General features: G+C 36.6%; 1 protein-coding gene across 3 annotated transcripts in view; it reads right to left on the bottom strand.

Annotated features, from left to right (window-relative positions):
* Positions 1-21709, bottom strand: part of DIAPH2 (diaphanous related formin 2) — a 914916-nt gene that overhangs the window by 121500 nt on the left and 771707 nt on the right. The gene's annotated exons all lie outside the window — the stretch shown is intronic.

Raw genomic sequence — 21709 nt, 5'->3', positions numbered from 1 at the left:
CGGCTGGTAGGAAGGAAACACAAAAGAAATACCCCAACACATTCAAAACCCAAAGAGAAACACAGAACCAATGTAAATGACAGCTCAAGACAAGTGAGCCTGGGAGATCAAGGAGACTACACCACTGAATCTCACTGGTATACTTCCACAAAAGTTCACACCATAAACCCAGGGAGGCAGAACAGATGAATTTAAGAAGCTAAAGCTAACAAAAAGAGTCTCACAAACAATGGGAAGACAAAGAAACAATCCCGAAATGAAAGGAAAAGAGGAGCCCTCAGAAAGAATACTAACTGAAATAGAGTCAAGTCATGTATCAGATATTGAATTCAAAGCACTGGTTATCAAGAAGTTCAAAGAAATCACAATGAGCTTCCAGAAACTACAGAGGAATTACGATGAACTCACTGTAAACGATATCAACATGAAAAGGAAAATAGAAATTATCAGGAAGAGCCAAGGGGAAATGAAGAATAGAATTTCTGAACTGAAGAACACAGTGGAAGGAATCAAAAGCAGGATCAATGAAGCAGAAGATGGGATCAGTGAGTTGGAGGACAAAGTAGAAAAAAACACCCAGAAAGAGCAAGAAAAGGAAAAGAGGGTCAAAGAGGGATTAAGAGAAATGCAAGATAATATGAAATGTAATAATATCCATATAATAGGGTTACCAGGAGGAGAAGATGAAGAGAAAGGGATAAAAAAACCTATTTGAAAAAGTAACGAGGGAAAACTTCCCTAATTTGATAAGAGAAAAAGTCACACAAATCCAGGAAACATAGAGTCCCAATCAAGAGGAACCCAAAAAGGCCCAGTTCAAGACACATCATTATTAAAAGGGCAAAATTCCAAGACAAAGAGACAATCTTAAAGGTAGCAAGAAAGAAACAGGAAGTAACATACAAGGCAGCGCCAATGAGGTTAGCTGCTGACTTCTCAATGGAAATGCTCCAAGCCAGAAGAGAATGGCAAGAAATATTCCAAGTAATGAAAACCAGAGGCCTGCAACCAAGGCTACTTTATCCAGCAAGGCTCTCAATCAAGACAGAAGGCCAAATAAAGAGCTTCCCAGACAAAAGAAGTCTAAAAGAATACATCTCCCCCAAACCAGCTCTGCAAGAAATGCTAAAGAGATTCCTCAAAGGAAAGGAAGGAAAAAAGAGAGAGAGAGGAACACAGGTACAAACGTGTCAATGAATAAGTACCTATCAGTAATAACCCTAAACATAAAAGGATTAAATGCTACAATCAAAAGACACAGAATAGCTGAATAGATAAGAAAGCATCACACACACATATGCTGCCTAAACAGACCCACCTCAGGACAAAAGACCTAGAAAGACTAAAAGTGAAGGGCTGGAAACAAGGTTTCCAAGCAAATAGACAGGGAAAAAAAGCCAGGGTAGCAATATTCAAGTCAAAAGAAATAAACTTCAGAAAAAGGGCCATAAAGAGAGACCCAGAAGGTCATTTCATAATACTCAGGAGAAAAATCCACCAAGAAGACATAAACATTGTAAATATATATATATATATATATATATATATATATATATATATATGCACCCAACATAGGAGCACCCAAATACATAAACAAAATCTTATAGGACTTCAAGAAAAATATTGAGCCCTGGCTGGTGTACCTCAGTGGATTGAGCGTGGGCCTGTGAACCAAAGGATCAGGTTTGATTCCCAGTCAGGGCACATGCGTGGGTTTCAGGCCAGTTCCCAGCATGGAATGCACGAGAATCAACCATACATTGATATTTCTCTCCCTCTCTCCTTCCCTTCCCTCTAAAGAAAAATAAATAAAATATTAAAAAAAAAGAAAGATATTGACAACAACACAATTAGAGTAGGGGATTGCAATACCCCACTGTCAAAAATGGACAGATCTTCCAAACAAAATAAGAACAAAGATTGTGTCATTGAACAATGCCCTAGATGAAATGGACTTAACTGATATGTATATGTATATAGAGCCCGTCATCCCAAAGAAGTAAATACACATTTTTTCAAATTCACATGGAATATTTTCAAATACAGACTACATAATAGGACACAAAATCAGCCTCAACAAATTCAACAGAATTGAAATAATACCAAGCATTTTTTTCAGACCACAATGGACTGAAACTAGAAACCAACCCAAAGGGAAAAAATCTGAAACACTCAAAATCATGGAGATTGAACAGCATGCTATTAAACAATGAATGGGTCAAGAATGAAATTAGGGAAGAAATCAAAACGTCTCTGGAAACAAATGAAAATGAACTCACCACAACCCAAAATTTATGGGACACAGCAAAGGCAGTCCTGAGAGGAAAGTTCACAGCAATACAGGCCTACCTAAAAAAGATAGAGACACTTCAAACAAACAACCTAACCCTATGCCTACAAGAACTCAAGGAACAACAACAAAGACAGCCCAGAGCAAGTACAAGGAAGGAAATAACCAAGATCAGAGCAGAATTAAATGACATAGAGACTAAAAGCACAATTCTAAGGATCAATGAAACTGGGAGCTAGTGTTTTGAAAAGATAAACAAAATAGACAAGCCTTTAAGCAGGCTCATCAAGAAAAGAGAGAGGACATAAATAAACAGATAACATAATCATAAATAAACATAAATTAACAAAATGTAAGAGGAGAGATTACAACTGACACCACAGAAATATAAAGGATTTTAAGAAATTAATATGAAGAACTGTATGTCAAAAAATTTGAAATTCTAGGTGAAATGGAAACATTTCTAGGAAAATACAATCTTCCAAAACTCAATGAAGAAGAAGCAGAAAGCCTGAACAGACCAGTAACAGCAGAAAAAATTGAAGCAGTAATTCAAAAAAATCCTGACACACAAAAGCCCTGGACCAGATGGTTTCACAGGAGAATTCTACATAGCATTTAAGGAAGAGCTAACCTGTAGGCGGCATAGACCATTCTAAAAAATCCAATGATGGAAGACTCCCAAAATCTTTTTATGAAGCCAGCATCATCCTAATCCCAAAACCAGATAAAGACACAATGAAGAAACAAAACTTCAGGCCAATATTGCTGATGAACATAGATGCTAATATCCTCATGAAAATACTGGAAAACAGCATCCAGCAATACATTAAGTAGATGATACACCATGACAAACTGGGGCTCATCCCAGGGGTGCAAAGATGGTTCAATATTCGAAGATCAGTAAATGTAATACATCACATAAGCCAAAGCAAAGACAAAAATCTATAATGATGTCAACAGATAAAGCATTTGATAAAGTGCAGCACCCATTTATGATAAAAACATTCAGCAAAGTGGGAATAGAGGGAGCATTCCTCAACAGAATAGATGCCATATATAAGAGACCTGCAGCCAACATCATATCCAATGGGAAAAATCTAACACTTTTCAACTAAGATCAGGAACAAGACAAGGTTGTCGACTTTCACCATTTCTTTTCAATATAGTATTGGAAGTTTTAGCCACAGTGATCAGACAAGAAAAGCTAATAAAAGGCATCCAAATAGGAAAGAAGAAAACAAAACTGTCATTGTTTGCAGATAACATGATAGTATACATGGAAAATCCTATAGACTCCACCCCAAAAATGCTTGACCTAATAAATGAATTTGGCAAAGCAGCAGGATACAAAGTCAGTATCAAGCAATCAAAGGCATTTTTGTATACTAACAATGAAACAGCAGAAGCAGAAATCAAGAAAAAAAATCCCATTCGATATAGCAAAAAAAAAAGTAAAATACCTAGGAATAAACCTAACCAATGAGGTAAAGGACCTGTATGCAGAAAGTTACACAACACTGAAGAAAGAAATCAAGAAAGACACAAACAGATGGAAACATATACCTTGTTCATGGATTGGAAAAATTAACATCATCAAAATGTCCATACTACCCAAAGCAATTTACAGATTCACTGCAATACCTATTAAAGTACCAATGGCATATTTCACAGACATAGAACAAACACTTCAAAAATTTATGTGGAACCATAAACGAGCCCGAATAGCAGCTGCAATTTTTAAAAAGAAGAACAAAGTAGGAAGGATCACACATACCTGATACCAAACTGTATTACAAGGCCACTGTAATCAAAATATCCTGGTACTGGCATAAAAACAGGCACAAAGACCAATGGAACAGAACAGAGAGCCCCAAAATAAACCCAGGTATCTATGGTCAATTAATATTCGACAAAGGGGGCAGCAACTTAAAATGGAGTAAAAATCGCCTCTTCAACAAATGGTGTTGGGAGAACTGGACAGCTATGTATAAAAAAATGAAATTCAAGCACCAACTTACACCATACACCAAAACAAATTGAAGGTGGATAAAAGACTTAAATATAAGCTGTGACACCATTAAAGTCCCAGAGGACAACATAGGCAGGAAAATCCCAGATATTTTATGGAGCAACCTTTTTACTGATGTGTCCCCCTGAGCAAGGGACATAAAGGAAAGAATAAGCAAATGGGATCTCATCAAAATAAAATGCTTCTGCAGGGCTAAAGAGTATTAAAATAAGAAGAGAACCAACTGTATGAAAAAACATTTGCAAATAATATCTCAGAGAAGGGTTTAATCTTCAAAACATATACAGAACTTACACAATTCCACTCTAAGAAGACAAGCAACCCAGTTAAAAAAAATGGGCAAAGGACTTGAACAGACACTTTTCCAAGGAAGACATAGAGAGGATCCAGAGACACATGAAAACATGCTCAATATCAGAGAGATGCAAATTAAGACCAAAATGAGATACAACTTTACATCGGTCAGAATGGCCATCATAAACAAAGCAACAAATAACAAGTGTTGGAGAGGTTGTGGAGAAAAGGGGACCCTAATCCATTGCTGGTGGGATTGCAGACTGGTACAACCGCTATGGAAAACAGTATGGAATTTTCTCCAAAAACTAAAAATGGATCTGCCTTTTGACCCAGCAATTCCACTGCTGGGATTATATCCTAAGAACCCTAAAACACCAATCCAAAGAACCTATGCACCCCAATGTTCATAGCAGCACAATTTATAATAGCCAAGTGCTGGAAACAACTTAGGTGCCCATCAGTAAATGAATGGATCAAAAAATTATGGTACATTTACACCATGGAATCCTATGCAGCAGAAAGAAAGAAGGAGCTCCTACCCTTTGAAACATCATGGATGGAACTGGAGAGCATTATGCTGAGTGAAATAGGCCAGGTGTTGAAAGACAAATACCATATGATCTCGCCTTTAACAGGAAGCCAATCATCAAAACAAACGAGCAAGCCAAATATAACCAAAGATACTGAAATAGACAACAACCTGACAGGGACTAGAGGGGAGAGGGAAAGGAATTTCAGGGGAAAAGGGGAAGAAGGGTTTACAGGAAGAATTATAAAGACACATAGACAAAAATTAAGAGGTGTGGAAACGGGAGGGGGGTGGGGAGCACTGGGGGGTGGGCTGTGATGTGAATAAAAGACAGAAAACTGTACCTGAACAACAATGTAAATAAATCAATTAAAAAACAACAACAACAAAAAGTAACTGAATGAATATTCAGTAGCAAAGAATCAATAGGACAAAAAATGTTGATGCTCTGTTAGTTATAAACTGTGTTGGAGATGAGCTCTCTGCATTTAGAGAAGAAATCCATGGTTTTCTATTTTGTTACTTCACAATGTAATGCCTTCATATGCGTTAACCTTATATATGAGGATGGGGGTGGGCTAGTGGTGGGAAGCAGTAAGTGCAATTAAAGTGATAGTACATGCAGGTTTGCTGTAATAATACTGTGTTGCACATAATTCCTAACAATGCAAATTAGGAAGGTGCATTAAAAAGTTTTCCCCTTTCTCTCTACTAGATATGTCATCTCATTAGTCTTGATAAGGGTCAATAAACAAAGTAAATCAGTACATACAGTAATATACTTATGTTTCCTTCATTTATAATTAAGATTCTCCATTATAGCATTTTAAACTCTTATTTTGTCAACTGTAGATGTATGCAAGGAATAAGGAGGAGCAACTTCTTAATAAAGCAAAGTATTTAGATTACCAATAGTGTTGTTCTAAGAGGAAGTTTGCAGGATACTAGGAGTAAGGGCAGTTCAGATTCAGGGCCAATGGAAATAAAGCTTTGTATTAAAGGTTGAGATTTTTTTAACTTTTTATATCTAATACCCCATTTAATTCTCATTTGAGATGTTTAAAAGATACCAGAGAGTACGTGAAATTACTCCTGGTAGTGATGATTTGGGGTGAAGATATGTGGGTGTTACAATGGATAACTGACCACATTGGGGGGGCATGCTGGGATGGAGAAATAATGCTGAATGGCATACTTTGCCATTAAGGGCTAGAAAAGGGAATTTCACAATCCTCTTAGCCATTACTATAATCTCCTGGCTCCACAAATACCATTCTTTCCACTTCTGGTTTCTTTTCACTAGCCACTTCTTCCCCTCCACTCATCTGTCAGCACACCTCAGCTCATCCCCAGTATCCAAGCATCAGCTTCTAAGGGCTGCACACTCTGTGGAAGAATTAATGGCATCTATAGCCTGACTTTATGAAAAGTTGCCACAATACTAGTCAACTCCAAATGGAAAGCAAACTATTGTCTATTGTAATGTGCTACAAAATTATTTCATCCGAATTCCAGCTCTCCAACACCACAAACTTGGAGATTTCAATGACAGAGACTCTCTGGAAGATGAACTCATTGTTTTAACTGTCACATATACAAAATGATTCTTATGAAGTATTTACCATTTTAGAAAGCTTTCAGAATCAAATATAATTAGGATTACATTGCATAAGGAAGGTAGATTATCAGAATTTTATGAAGAACAAAAGTTACATTAAGATGGGAGAACATTTTATTAAATATCAGAATAAGATGTCTTTGACAAGTAAGTAATCTCAGTTTTTTCCTCTAAAAAGTATCTAGAATAAGACTCGATATAAAAATTTTAAAAAATACAACATTTAATTACATTATATGGAAATGTTTGTCTATATTTGTCTATATTGGAGGACAGATTCAATGTATGCCTCATTCATTCATTTTATAAATATTCATTGAGCACGTATTACAATTGACCCTTGAACAATGTGTTGGTTGGGGCACTGAAACCCCCACACAGTGGAAAATATACATGTAACTTTTGACTTTTATTTTCTCAAAATTTGTCCCCCATCAGTACTCACTGTGAATTGGCTCCAGGATACCCCCACCTCCCGCAGATACCAAAACCCAAAGATGCTCAAGTCCCCTATATAAAATGATGTAAGATGATGCATATAGTCAGCCCTCTGTATCGATGTGGATTCCAAATCACAGATTGGAAACAGCACAGGTCTTTATTGAAAAAAAAAATCCACATAACAAGTTGACCCATGGAGTTCAAACCTGTATTGTTCAAGGGTCAACAGTACATGTAAGTAGTGTGGCAATAACAAAAATGGAATCTTAGTCTATGTAAAATAGATGTATAAGAGTATTGGGGCTCCTGGAAAGTAGGAATTATTGTCTGAGTTCTTCTTGGTTGTATTATTCCCAGTACAAAGACCAAGGGCCAGCAACTTTCTCCTTCTAAACATCCGGACAGTAAATAGTCTAGGTTTTGCTAGCCCTACATGGTCTCTACCACATATTCCTTTGTTTGTTTGTTTTTATGACCTTTGACAATGGGTCCTGAAGTGTCGCAATATAAAAATCATTATTAACTTCAGTCCCACAGGTTGTATTTTTGCCAACTATAGTTTGCCAACCTCTGATATAGATCATTGGCCAGTAGTAGGAAGATTACAGAGAGTATTTGTTAAAAAAAATGAATGAATGTATTCAATTAACAACTCCTAAGCAATGGAAAAATAACAGATAGCATAGTTGATGCCTTTCAAGTACCAATGGGTAAGGAAAGAGATCACTGGACAGAAATATATATAGACAATCAGAGATATACTAATGACAGTCAGAGACAGAAGACTCAGAGGAGGAGATTTGGAATGACTAAAGAATATGACATTTGAGCTGACTCTTGGATAAGACTTTTAATAAAAACAAAATCAAATGGGTTCTAGGTGGAAATCAGTTCTGATGATTTTGGAACTAATGTAGTTATTTCTGTACCTCTCAGAAACTATAAACCAAGAGTTATGTCAGATGCTGGGGTTATAATTTTATTTCCTTCCAGTTCACCCCCCTGCAAAAAAAAAAAAAAAAGCCATTGGATATCCAGAAACATTATGCTCAAAATCAAGGAAGCTATTTTTCCTTGGATAAGGATGATGAATCCAATGGTGTATTTTTGATAACAAAAAGTTAACAAAGTGGCTGGTTGTTAACTAAAATCAAAGCAGTACATTCCATAAAATAAGAGACAATACAGACCCACAGCACCTTAGGAATCCATTTAGAGTCTGATAAATAGGGCAGTGACAAATCAGAGATCCCATTAGTGAAACTGTACATCTTTTGGGAACCGCTCTGCCAGGTTTAACTACCTCCCCATGGCTAAGACTGAATGAGAGACCCCCAGAACATAAGCCGCAAAGGAGACAAAGCTTGTCCCCTGTCCCCAATGCTTAGTCAGTTAGTCTATGACCAGTACGACCCCTCAGAGGAGGGGCAACCTAAGCCAGACATGATCACTTGGGGGGTCACTGTGGAAGGACTTGGAGGGGCTGTGACAAAGAGGGAGCAATGGACGCTTGCCCTCCAGATATTCTGACATAGCCCAAGTATTTATATGCACATTTGACATTTTTAATGTTAGTACAGGTGTAGAATTGTCTTTAAAGTGATGTTCATTTACATTATAACAGGATTTTTTTAATATATATTTTTAGAAAGAGGGGGTTGGAAGGGGAAAGAGAAGGAGAGAAACATCAATGTGAGAGAAAAACATGGATCACTTGGCTTTCGTATGTGCCCCAATGGGGGACTGGACCTGCAACACATGCATATGTCTTGACTGGAAATGGAAGTGATGAATTTTTGCTTTGTGGGATGATGCCTAAGCAACTGAACCCCACCAATCAGGGTGCAGGAGAATTTTAAAAAGTAGCAACTGCCTAAAAAGATAAGCTTGAATATTCTAGGATTGATGAGTTAAAAAAGACAAAAATGGCATACCTCATTTGCTGCATTATGCTTCAGTGAGCACTATGGCAGAACTGACCTTTCTTTATTAAGTACTACATATGTTCATTCTTTACATGACATCTGAATGGATTCAAAGTGCAATGAGACTATTGGCTTCATTACTGAACTGTAGAATGATCATTTATACAAAGGAAGTCATTCCGTTCTTGTTTTTCGTCAATCCAGGGCTAATGTGCACAACCTAGGATGTCTCTAATCTTATTCAATTGGTCCCTTGCATTCAGTTGTCTTTACTAACCCTGCTTCTGGGTCTTGGGTTTTCACCCTATGCTGCAGGATGTTGGATGTTTTTTCCATGACTACCTCTCCTTGTTGAATGTCACCATTGTTGGCAGCATGGCCTAAGATGAGTAGTTTCATAGTCCATAATGACGATGATCCCAAAGCATACATGAAACAGAAAAGAAAGAGCAGCAGCATGCAAAGAGGAGGCTTGTTCTTCAATGTAGGCACCGGAAACTCCTTCATTGCAAAATATACCTAGGACTTGTACAGACAATTGCCTATAGATGTGATGTGTAAAATGATAATGATGGGCATTTTATACCCGATCATCTAGATTTCCAATTAGGAAATACAATTCCTGGAACTTGAGTAACTGAACTGCAATTCTGACCTATGTTAATTACAGCCATGTGATACATTTTATACTATGTCTATGTATCTATTAGTAATTCACTGTTGATAAAGAATGTAGTGGATCTCAAGCTGATGTTTGGGGGAACGATAATCCCTGCAAACCTTCAAATTAATGTAGTTTTTTTCTGCTCCTAAATCTATTTGGGTTTCAACAGAAATGCATTCAATTTGGATTTCTCTTCTCTATTTTACCTGGCATCACTTTGGACAGAGAAAGTGACCAAGCAACAGTCTATTAGGTTGACTACTGTCATTGTATATATGACGGAAACAGTACCTGCAGGATCTGCTTCACAAAGGCAGCTCCTGTAAACACTGACTGATTTAGCAGAGACATTCAAATAGCTGCTAGAAAACAGATGCAGGATACTTGCCTGGATGGTGACTTAGATGTAAAGGACATTTGAGGGCCAATGACAACATTATAATCTTTCTTTACTACAAAAAGAATTGTAAGGTAGCAGAAAGTAACTATTTATGCAACATATTGTTTCAAAAGCATCATTGGATCCAGATGGTTAACAATGGGGCAGGGCAGCCTGAAATTCTTCATCAGAAAAGGAGCAAGGAAAATCAAAAAGCCCCAAAAGCCTTAGAAACAAACAAACATCTGGGAGGACAAGTTGAACAAGATAGGCTCTTTCTCATGCCAGTAAAATCTCTACTATGTGGTTTAGCTAAGATATGAAGTGTTGTGAACTTAAAGCAATTCATAGGTAATTACCAGAGATATTATCCTAAACATACTTCCATTTTCCCAACAATTGAAATAGAAAATGTAGTTAACAATGAAAGTAGGCTGAACACAACAGAAATAGTTTTTTCATGGTTCAGAAGATATTTTGGTGCATTACACTATCTCAGGGTCATCATTATGTGCATCAGTCAACATTCTTCTGCAGCTATACAAATGTGCTGGGTAAAAGAGAGTTGTTCAGTTTAATAAAAGTGTACCAAACATGACTGACTCTAATTATTTTGAAAATAATAATTGAAGCACACTGAATGCATAAAACTAGATTTGTGGCATTTTCAGCCTGCTTTTATGTAAAAGTAATTGCTAATTGATCATTATTTCAGTCGTCCTTTCTTTATGATTTTCTTGTTCTTGTTGTGGGGTTTCTCTTGTTGCTTTCTGCTATGTATTTGCTCCCTACCTCCCTTTAACCAACTTTTCACCCTGTCTTCCAATTTCTTAGTTGACCTCATGAGCATCCTATCAAAGGCTTTTTCACTTATTTGGGGAATTTCACTTCTCCATAGACTTCCTACGCCTTCAATTTTACCATTAAAGTAAAGGGGAGAGTGGGAAGAGAGTGAAAAGTCAAAAGTGTATGTTTGTTCTCTCTTGAAAGATAAGGCTGAAAACCAAGAGACCTGAGTTCTAGTTGCCATTGTCATAATTTGTTATATGACCTGGAATAAATCACTTTACTCTCTCTGGGCCTAGTTTGCCTCCTCTGGAAAATGAGAGATTTTTTAAAAAATTTATTTAGTTATTTTTCAAGTACAGTTTTTTGTCTATTTCTCCCATCCCAGCCCCCCGCCCCGTGCTCCCTCCCATTTCCTTCCCCCCCTAGTCCTCATCCCTGTGTCCTTCATACTTGTTCCTCCAAATCCCTCTCCTTTTTCCCCCTTAAATTCCCTCCCTTCTCCCCTCTGGTCACTGTCCCCTTGTTCTCTATTTCAGTGTCTTTGTTTTTATTCTGCTTGCTTGTTTGTTTTGTTGGTTAGCTTCCTGTTAAAGGTGAGATCATACGTTATTTGTCTTTCAACACCTGGCTTATTTCACTCAGCATAATGCTTTCCAGTTCCATCCATTCTGTTGCAAAGGGTAGGAGCTCCTTCTTTCTTTCTGCTGCATAAAATTCCATTGTCTATATGTACCATAATTTTTTTGATCCATTCATTTACTGATGGGCACCTAGGTTGCTTCCATCTCTTGGCTATTGTAAATTGTGCTGCTATGAACATTATGGTGCATAGGTTCTTTGATATTGATGTTTTAGGATTCTTAGGATATAATCCTAGCAGTGGAATTGCTGGGTCAAAAGGCAGGTCGATTTTTAGGAAAATGAGAGATTTGGACTACATGTCTTTAAGAGCCCTTCTAGCTCTACCATTCCCCTACTGATTTTATCAGCAATTACACAGCAGGGCAGTTATGAAGGGACACTTTAAATACATGTAAACTTTGCCCATTGACCTCAGTCAATGAAGTACATCTGTTTATACCATAATATGTCAACTCATTGTGAATTCCTTCACTCTTGGCCATTCAGAGTGTTCCTACTCAGTGTATAATTTCTTGAGGAAAGGAAACATTTCTCAGTCCTTGCAGTATCCCCAGCACTCAGTACTCAGTAACCAACAGCTAATAAATATTCCTTCCACTTGGTGTTTCCTCACCTTACAGCATTTTCCATCCATAAATGTTTGCATTATAGAAGTTTATCACATTTCAGTTAAACTATTCATTGTCTATGTTTTCTGCCTATTTAGTTACCAATGTCCAGTTCTTTACAATATAACATTTTCCTGTCAAATGGCAGGGCTAATGTGAATAACACTATTTTGAGAAAGAGACTGGACTGACTCATAAGGAAATAAATGTTCATCTCCTAAATAATTCACTAAAACTTACTGCTAGGACTCTGCACTAGGATTCTACTTGTGTTACTGGAATTTCAGTTCCTACTTGAAATTGTGATTTTCAGAAAAAAAGCTTTAAAAAACCATGACTTTTAGAAATGCATTTGAGAAGGCAGCTACAAAAACAATGAAAAGTTTTAATAACATGTTTCTACTGCTCAAACTCTAGAAGTAAGCCTAAAGTGGTATAATGAAAATTACTGTCATAACTTACAATTAATATCAATATTAGGATTTCAGTGAGGGAACCCTATTAACACAAGTTCTCAGAATCATTCATGATGTTGCAAAAAGAGGAAATGAAAATCTGTAGAGCAGTTACAGAGGTCAAATTAAAATATTGGTATTTGTTTGGACCATTTTGTTTGAAAAGTATGCTTTCTTTGCATCTTAAATTTCACATTTCTAACATTTAATGATGATTAACTATAAAGGACACATGTAGGACTATAATGCAGCTAAATGATGCATTTGTAACTCATGTGAAACAACATAATTAGTTCTCCAAGGGTTTATCTATATATTATTCCTAAACAGAATGCTTGAAAATTCCTCTTGATTTTTGAAAGCAATATGAAGCCTTTATTTTCAGCATGGCTTCCTCTGTGTAATATTCTCATAATTATTTTCCAGCAACAAGAAATATTAGGTTGATTGTTTTTATTCCAGCTGTTGGCTCCTCATGCTTCAAAGAAAGCAACTTCATGAATTCATTTATTTCAGTACAGAACTGACTGATTCTGGGAGGTTCAAAATAAGAACAACAACAAAGATCTAAGCTCAAAAATTTTGTCATACGACATGAACAGTTGAACTAAAATAATTATTTAAAAAGCTCACATTTATTAAAAGCCAGAAAATATTTCTATTGCTTCCCCACCCCACACCCTCAGAAAAAAAAAACCCCTTCTATCACAGAACACAATATAAATAAATAGAAATTAGCTTTATGTACAGAATTTGATTCATGGAAATATATTACCATCTTCTAACATATAACAACATTTTCATATATACTACAAAAAGGCCATATACTTCATTTTCATATGTGTCCCTATGTACAACTTAAAACATATTTATCTTTTAAAAACAAGATCAATATATGTTGTCTAATGTTTTAGGTATGAGTTAACACAAGTCGTACAGTTTACACATCTCAGCAAAATTCTGCTTTTTCTTGTGACCACTGTCTGCTAAATGTCTCTACAAACTCTGACACTTGACAAATACAGAGTGCTTTTGAAAAGAGGCTGAATGAAGTCATTCTATGCCTCTTCCTCTTAGGCTTCTAGGTCTTCTGATATTTAGCCACTGTTCTCAGTTTATTTAGAAAATCCACAAATCCATAGAATAGTATTTATCTTTATACAGTGGCCTATCAATGTACCTTGCTCTACAGAAGGAGAATGCACATTAATAGGCACAAAGCCATAGGGGAGCAGTCACTTAAATGCTGCCAAAAGGACCCATGAGACCTTTATTTCTCATGCTGGATTTGAGAAGTATCCATTAAATTAGTTTCATACAATAGCAGCCTGGAGCATTTCCTGCGCCTTAGCCATTTTCTTTATGGAGGTAGAAAATAGAAGTTTGGAGTAAAAGGCAAAGGAAGGAAAGGAATAGAAGAGTGGGCTGAAGAAGACCTGGCATATGTGAAAAAGTGGAAGTGGGGCCTTTAAGAACACATGTTTCAGGATCCCTAGAAGGCACCTGCAAGGGCTAAGATTTACAGATATCAATAAAGGACCATTGGAGGCCATTTCAGTCACTTGCAAACTGTTGAATAGTACTTCTGCTAAAAAAAATTCCTATTCTGCCAAAAAAAATTTAATTGAGTGGCCACAGTGGAATCCAAGTGTACTTATAGACACTGCTACTCCGATCTAGAATATGTATAACAAGTGTTACTGAAATAATGAGTAGAAAGGTATTGTGTGAAAAAGGAAAGAACTTTTTTTTCATTATTAAGCTAAGCTCATTCTTCAGATATGTAAAGTTCAGGATAATCAGTCTGGCTGTTCAGGTGTGCTGTAAGGACAATATTGGAGACTTGTGTTTTTCCCCCAGAACATAACTAAGAAACTTAACTGGTGCCCTTTGAAATTTTCCTTATGCAGTGACACACAAAACTAGGTACTTTGCTATCCTCTTGAGCCAGGCTTACTCTTGTTCATAGTTTCAAAAGAGTCCTCTAGGGGGCTGAGGTGCGACCACTATAGTTTTGAAGCATATAGGAAAAAATGAGTTCATATTAGGCACTGGGGTCTCAGAAGCTGAAGAGGTCCCAAAAGACCAACCTGAACATCACACTGACTCTGTTGGGATAGAACAGCTGTGGAACTCATGAGTGGTACCCTGAGATTCACCAATAGATAGTTCTCCACTCATAATTTAACCAAGTTTATTTCATCCAGCATTTTTATCTAATCCTTTTTATTCAAGACGTGGGGCAATATGCAATACAAAGAAATGTTCAGTGGAAACAGTGGGAAATGTGGTCCTAACAAACTGATGTCTCACTTGCCATATCTACAGAGCCAGAGTAAACCATCCCTGAATGCTGCAAAGATCTCTTGGGAATACTCTCCTTAGATAACCACCCAAGCTACCCCTGGCCAGTCACCAGGAAAGAACTGGGAATTTGATAAGGACTTACTTCCATGCTAATCACATTAATGTGACATTTGCTCTAGTAACACAGAGGAGACTAAAAGACAGTCCTGGTGATTCATAATTTTGATCCAGCTACATTACTATCCCAATAACAAAAAAGGAGTCAACAACTAGAGATTATTCATTAATGTATTATAATTATGTGTTTAACTCTTCCTGGTTATGCTATTTTAGGAGCCTTACAGACAAAATGCAGCATTTGTTTTACTAAATGACCCTACTTCCAAAGATCTAGTTAATATTCAAGTAATAAATAAAGGTAATTTTAGATGGCAAAGAAACAGCTGAATTGATGCCTGAGTATAAGTGGGGATTTAAGAGAAACAGACCTTCCTGATCTACCCATGTCATTTAACAATTAGGGGAACATACTCCTTTCTCTCTTTGGACCTACCTTCTGAAATTTGTCCCATCCTTGACCCAAAACACACCTGGGAGCAGAGACTGGCCTCCTCCTCTTTTGCAGACAGATATCTGGCTGTCTCTTCTCTAGATGTTACCTACTGGCCTCCCAGATTTCTGACCTGACTCCTAGTTTTTAGCATTTACCCCACTCTATGGGTCAATCCTCAGGGACCTACTCTGGAGGCTCACAACCTGCTTTCACTCCGTGATGATCTCAGATACATGACAGGCACTGTGTCACATTTTGTAAGAAGCATACTTTTTCACATATCAGCCCTGAGACTGGGATGCATCTATAGTGTTTTATCATTTAATGGCAGCATTTCTTTCTTTCTTAATGGTACATAAACCAATGTATACCTTACAATTGATATCATCTTAAATTCAGTGATATATGGTATAAGAATGAAAAATCTAGTACCTCAAGTCCCTTGATGGGATGCCTCAATATAGAATATTCTGTGTATGATGTCTGTAGGTTACAGTCTTCTTCAAATATAACTTAGAGGCTCCTTCTAAAGAGGTACCTTACATGTAGGCCACAATGCTTGGCATCACGGGATCCCAATCATAGTAAGTTACATAATGGGTAAGTGCCAAAGAAAAGAAAAAAACACCAGGAGAAGCTCTTCCTAGCAAGAACCTTCTGTTCTGAACCAGATCAACCAAATCCTTCTTGGGGACATTTAATGAGACATATGCAGAAAGGAATATAAGTGGTAGGCAGCAGTGGAAGCTCAGAGAGAGAAGATGTTAAGCAAAAGTGACACGGCAGTAGAAGCCACGAATAAGCACACACCTTGATGTACAAAAGAGAACAGAGCACATTCAGTGTCAAGGAGCACAGAGAAGAATTAGAAAAACAAACATGGATTACCTGAGTCACCCTAATGACAAAGCATGAAAGTAGGTGGCATAGTAAAGCAAAAGTGGAGTTCAGTGTAACAAACACCTGCTCCATAAGAAAGACTACTGGGAGAGTGGTCATTGTGAAACCAGAGCTGATGTCAGACTGCCAGGGCCACTGCTGTAATTGGGACATTCCAGTTATGATGAAGCGCGGCTGGGTAACCGCATTGTTATTTTTCCCCATGTTTCCTTAACATTATATTGTCTATCAAAACTTTGGCACACCTCTGTTTCTCCCAAGAGAAAAAGCTCTTTATACAACATTAAACTGCAAGAAAGCAAAAGATAAAGTACAAAGAGAATGTGGGAAGGAATGTGGTAAGAGTAACAAAGTGGCTGAGCCAGAGAAAGGAGAAGGTTAGGTTGCATGAGCTCAAAAACTGAGGGGTGGAGGAGGCCAGAGGTAGAAGGTCAATTCCATTCTACCTCTTCTTTTTACTGTCTTAAGGAGGGTTACCATACATCACAGTTTCTTTTCAGTAATAGTATCTGACTGGGCCCTGGCCAAATCCTCAGATGTGACTCATTCTTCTCCCTGGCAATAATGCTCAGGGCAGAGCACGCTCAGCTTGTCTCCCTTCCTCAAATCACCTTGGACTAACCAAGTTTGTCCTGATTTCCAGCCAACAGATCTAACAATATTACTGATTATATGAATGAATTGGGTTAAACCAACATTTATTAGGGTACTGTCTTCCCGTGCAACATACCTTAAATGGGTCCAAGCTCTTCAGATTGAGGACTAAAAAAATTACAGTTCAACGTGGTATTTTCATCTCTATTTTGAAGTTTTTAAAAATGAAAAAGTGTCAGTTTTAAACTTTCATTTATGTAATATAAATTATGAGAATTGTTTTCCCCCTTTATAGAGAAAACTATCAATTGAAAGCTTCTGATTTAGGGTTACAAGGAACTACTTATTCATGGAACGTGCCAATTTGTAGGAGGGTTTTAGAGAGAGCTATTTTCATTCATTGTCTTAGCACCAGTGAAAATTGCAAACTAAAGCATGATTATGCTTTCTTTTGTTTTTAACAATTGAATGAATTTAGGACCTGAAATGGTAATAATTCAAATCTAACTTGTTACTCTCACTCTTTGTAAAGGTGTAATTCTATTACTATCTTGAGCATCTGAATTCTAGGAATCACCTTCTGGGATAGTTTCTGCCCATTAAATTCTATGGTTTTCTTGCACTTCTTTGCTTTTGAAAAGACCAGAGATAGTTTCATTTGGGTGTCTTTGTTGCTCTTCTGTGTTTGGACAATATGGAGTGTGATGTAATTCTCTTACATTTTGATTACCTAATAGGCAACAATTTCATAACATAACAGAATGACACTCTCTAGGACTGCTCATCACTATGGATACTACTGTGGAAGGGAAGGAATAAAATGAAACAAAACAGTAATCTTGGCTTAGGCATGCAATTGTCACTAACACAAGGCAGAGTTCAGTCTGTATACTTAATATGTGACAGCATCCTTTGAAAACATGCTTACAAAGACTTTACTACCTCTCTCTTTTTTTACCCTCTCATCACCTTGAACACATTTTTAGTCACTTTCTAAGATCTTATTTTTCATTAAATTTATTAATATAACTTAATTGTGGGAATTCCTGAACCTTCTCCTTTGGACCATGGTCTATAAGGAGTATTTACTTTTATATTAGCTCCAAGCTGCCTGTAGGGATCTGGTCAGTTACATGGGTATTACATAAATTACTTTTTTTTGCTTTAATAGTGTTAAGAGTGGAAGAGGAATTCAGGATGGCCTTTTGAAATTTAGCCATTCAAGGGAAAACATGTGCACCAACTTCTATGAAATTGTATTGTTCACTTAAGTAAAGGAAACTGCCCCTTTAAACAACATTCTCCTGTTTCTGAGGGGGAAAAAGTGATTGACTATTGGCACTGGACTAGGCACATATGTGGTATATAAGTAGACCAGGCTAAAAAGTATGTAAAATCAAGCTCTACAAATAATTTCCAGATAGAGCTTACAACAGCCACAAGCAGTGTACCAAGAAGTGGCTAGGAAGTTTTCCACATCCTAGATCAGCGATTTTCAATCTTTTTCATCTCATGGCACACAAAAAGTAATTACTAAACTCCTTCAGCATGCCAAAATAATATTATATTTTTGTCAATCTGACAAAACAATAGTCATAATTTTGATTCATTCATGCCAGATGGCTATTGTTGTGTTGGCTGTTGTCATTTTTTTAGTTTCACAATCTAAGGGAAAAGAAGTCAGTTCCCCTGACTATATAATAAGGTATTGAATGTTTTAAAAAGTTCGGCAACACACTGGCCTAGAAAATTGCTGGCCTAGAACGTTTTATAGGCCAGTTGCAACATATATAGTGTTCAGGTAACCAATAAGCTCTACATTGCATTTAGTTTCATTTCTTATACTCTCTCATTTTTTCTACCGCTAGAGTCCAAAAAGGACCCAAAGAACATGGGTGCAAAGGACATATTCAAACCGAATGTTACACTCTTGGTCTAGAGCAATCGCAGAGGAGATAGTTTTAGGCAACTAAAACTATAGCTGCACTGCAAGTTCCATAATTGGCTCTCAATAGCTATTTTTGAATACTCAAAACTACTCATTTGCTTAAGTTTAAGCATATATAGCATTGCAGCAAAATGAGAAGTGTGAAACATATCGCTGTTTCCATCAACTTTTTGTTTTAAATCACTCAGAGTATCTCAAGCACATCTCTCTCTTTTTTTTTTTTTTTAAGAAAAGAAGCACAATTTAGATGCAATTTATTTTTCTGGAAAAGAAATGCTGACCTTTATTCAGAGCCTGCTAATAACATTATTTCTTCTCTTTATATACAAAGGAATGGAGGGAAAGGGTAGGAAGAAGGGAGAGTTGTAATAAAACCTTTTTGTACAAGTGTTTTATTGCACCTTCAATTACCTTATGGCAGGAGCAATGACCACTTTGTGCTCTCTTGGAAGCAAAAGTGGCAATTTGTACTTATAAATACATAACTGTATCAGTAAAAATGAGGCCATGCTGAAAATCTGCCTGGAGATGTTTAAAGGGACCAAGTTTTGACTCAAATTTGCTCGTAAGTCAATGACAAATTTCAAGCTTCACAAGTTCAGACATTGAGCAGGGAACCAGAGCTTCAAAGCCACAAAGCTGAAAGTGTTTGGACCGAGGAACATTCAACAAAAGCTGCATAAAAATGCATCATTGAAATTTAATCACCTCAAGCAAAACTCATCAAGGCACAACAAGGACTTGATGAATGAAGAATTATAATTTCTTCTATTCTTTGGACTTCCCTAGAAAATGAGAGTGCTATCTCTGTCAAAGGTTGATATTGCATTTATAAAACTGAGTTTTAGTCCATTTGAAAACATGTGAAATAATACCATAAATTTGTATAGAACTTAGCTTATAAATGGTTCCTAAATTCATTACCATATTTTCTTCTCACTTCAAGGCTCTGTGATACGGCAAATGTAATTTATGCTCATTTTCTATGTTGAGGTGCTCAGGGTAAGAGATTTATCTGAGGTAGCAGAGTATTATAGTTTAATACTATATATACACATATACACACATACATATATACATATACATATTCCAGAGTATTATATGTTTGTGTATCTCCCCTCCAAATTCATATGTTGAAGCCTAATCTTCTATGTGTGCTGTTTGGAAGTGAGGCCTTTGCAAAGTGACTAGGTCATAAGAGTGGAGCCCTTGCAAATGGAAGTGGGGCCTCACCAGACAGAAGATCTATTGGCACCTTGATTTTTGAATTCCCAGCCTCCAGAAATGTGATAAATAAATAAATAAATACTTGTTATTTAAGCCACCCTGTCTATGGTGTTTTTATTAAAACAACTCAAACTAAGATAAAGAGCTAAGAAGCGCTGGAATTAGTTATATTCTTTAAAACCATCTAATGATCTTCCCTTATTCCAGGCTACGAGGACTAACACTGTCCCTATTTACACATGATAATATTTTATTATCTTTAGGTGTGAGCCGAGTAATACTGCTGGCTAGACTTTGAATTACTTTTGGTATTTACGGTATGGCACTCATACCCTTAGGTGGCTTTCCCATCTTGCTCAATTAAGTTCAGTACCTTAATGCTCTTTACTATAAATTGACATATGAATAATGTATACATCTACCTGTCTACATATAGATATTATTAATAAAGATATTCCACTCTATGAGAATAAGAATGTGTGCCATTATTTTAGTCTAAGACAGTTTCGCTTCTCCATTGATTAAGATAAAGTGTTGTATATAATTGATCTTACAAACTTTTTGAGGCAGGAAAAAGTACGATATAGGTAAATTAACACTGATGTGGACCCTAGTATTTACTGTAAGTGGAGGCAATATGAATAACTCACAGAAAATAATCTATTTCTTAATCACAAGAGATAAGCAATATCAACAGTACTGTCTACGTATTGGTTGGTACCATAACCATTAGGTACCGTGCTAAGCGTTTTATATTAATTAGCATATTTAATCCTGAGAACAACCCTATTATGTACATTTGATGAGTGGGAAAAATGAACTTTAGATAAATTTTATCCAGGTAATCTGCCTAAATTCACATAACTAGTAAGGGTGGAAAATGAATCAGATATGACTTTATCTGATTAAACACTACTCTTTTTAACCATATGTTCCTAGTGTTCAAATTGTAGTAGTACACAGAAGAATGATATTGGGTACTTGTTAAAATATAGATTCCTGGGTGCCATACACTGTGATTCAGTAGACTTGGGGTGGGAACTGAGAATCTAAATTTTAATAAGCTCCCCAAGTAATTCTCATGCTGATGATTTTGTATAGACTTTGAGAAGTACTGACTTACATTATAATGACATAGCTAACACTGCTTTTTCTGTATTAATTTCATGAGTCTTTTTAAAACAAGTCATATATTTGAGGTTGGGTTTCTTTTCTTCTTTAACTCATAATGTTCACTGTTTCACTGTAATTGAGAAACTTACTAGGAGAGCAGAAATTGTGATGTGATGTGAGGGTATTGATATTTGCATAATGGTTACACAGGTATGAAATAAATTTGTTCTGATTCAATGAGGCCAGACAACAGGCTTTCACTGTAGGTTTAAGTAAAGGCAGGTAGCTAGATAAGTAGGAGAAGAAGAGAGAAAGGAGAAATGAAAGGAGACAGGGAAGAAATGAAAAAAGGAGAACAAAGTAAAGGACTGAACTACTTTTGAACATAAATAATTACA

This window comes from Artibeus jamaicensis, unplaced genomic scaffold (assembly GCF_021234435.1).
Source record: "Artibeus jamaicensis isolate MK-2021 breed Jamaican fruit bat unplaced genomic scaffold, CSHL_Jam_final scaffold_461, whole genome shotgun sequence".
NCBI lineage: Eukaryota > Metazoa > Chordata > Mammalia > Chiroptera > Phyllostomidae > Artibeus > Artibeus jamaicensis.
The sequence above is the reverse complement of the archived record's forward strand: the minus strand, read 5'-3'. Positions and strand labels throughout refer to the sequence as shown.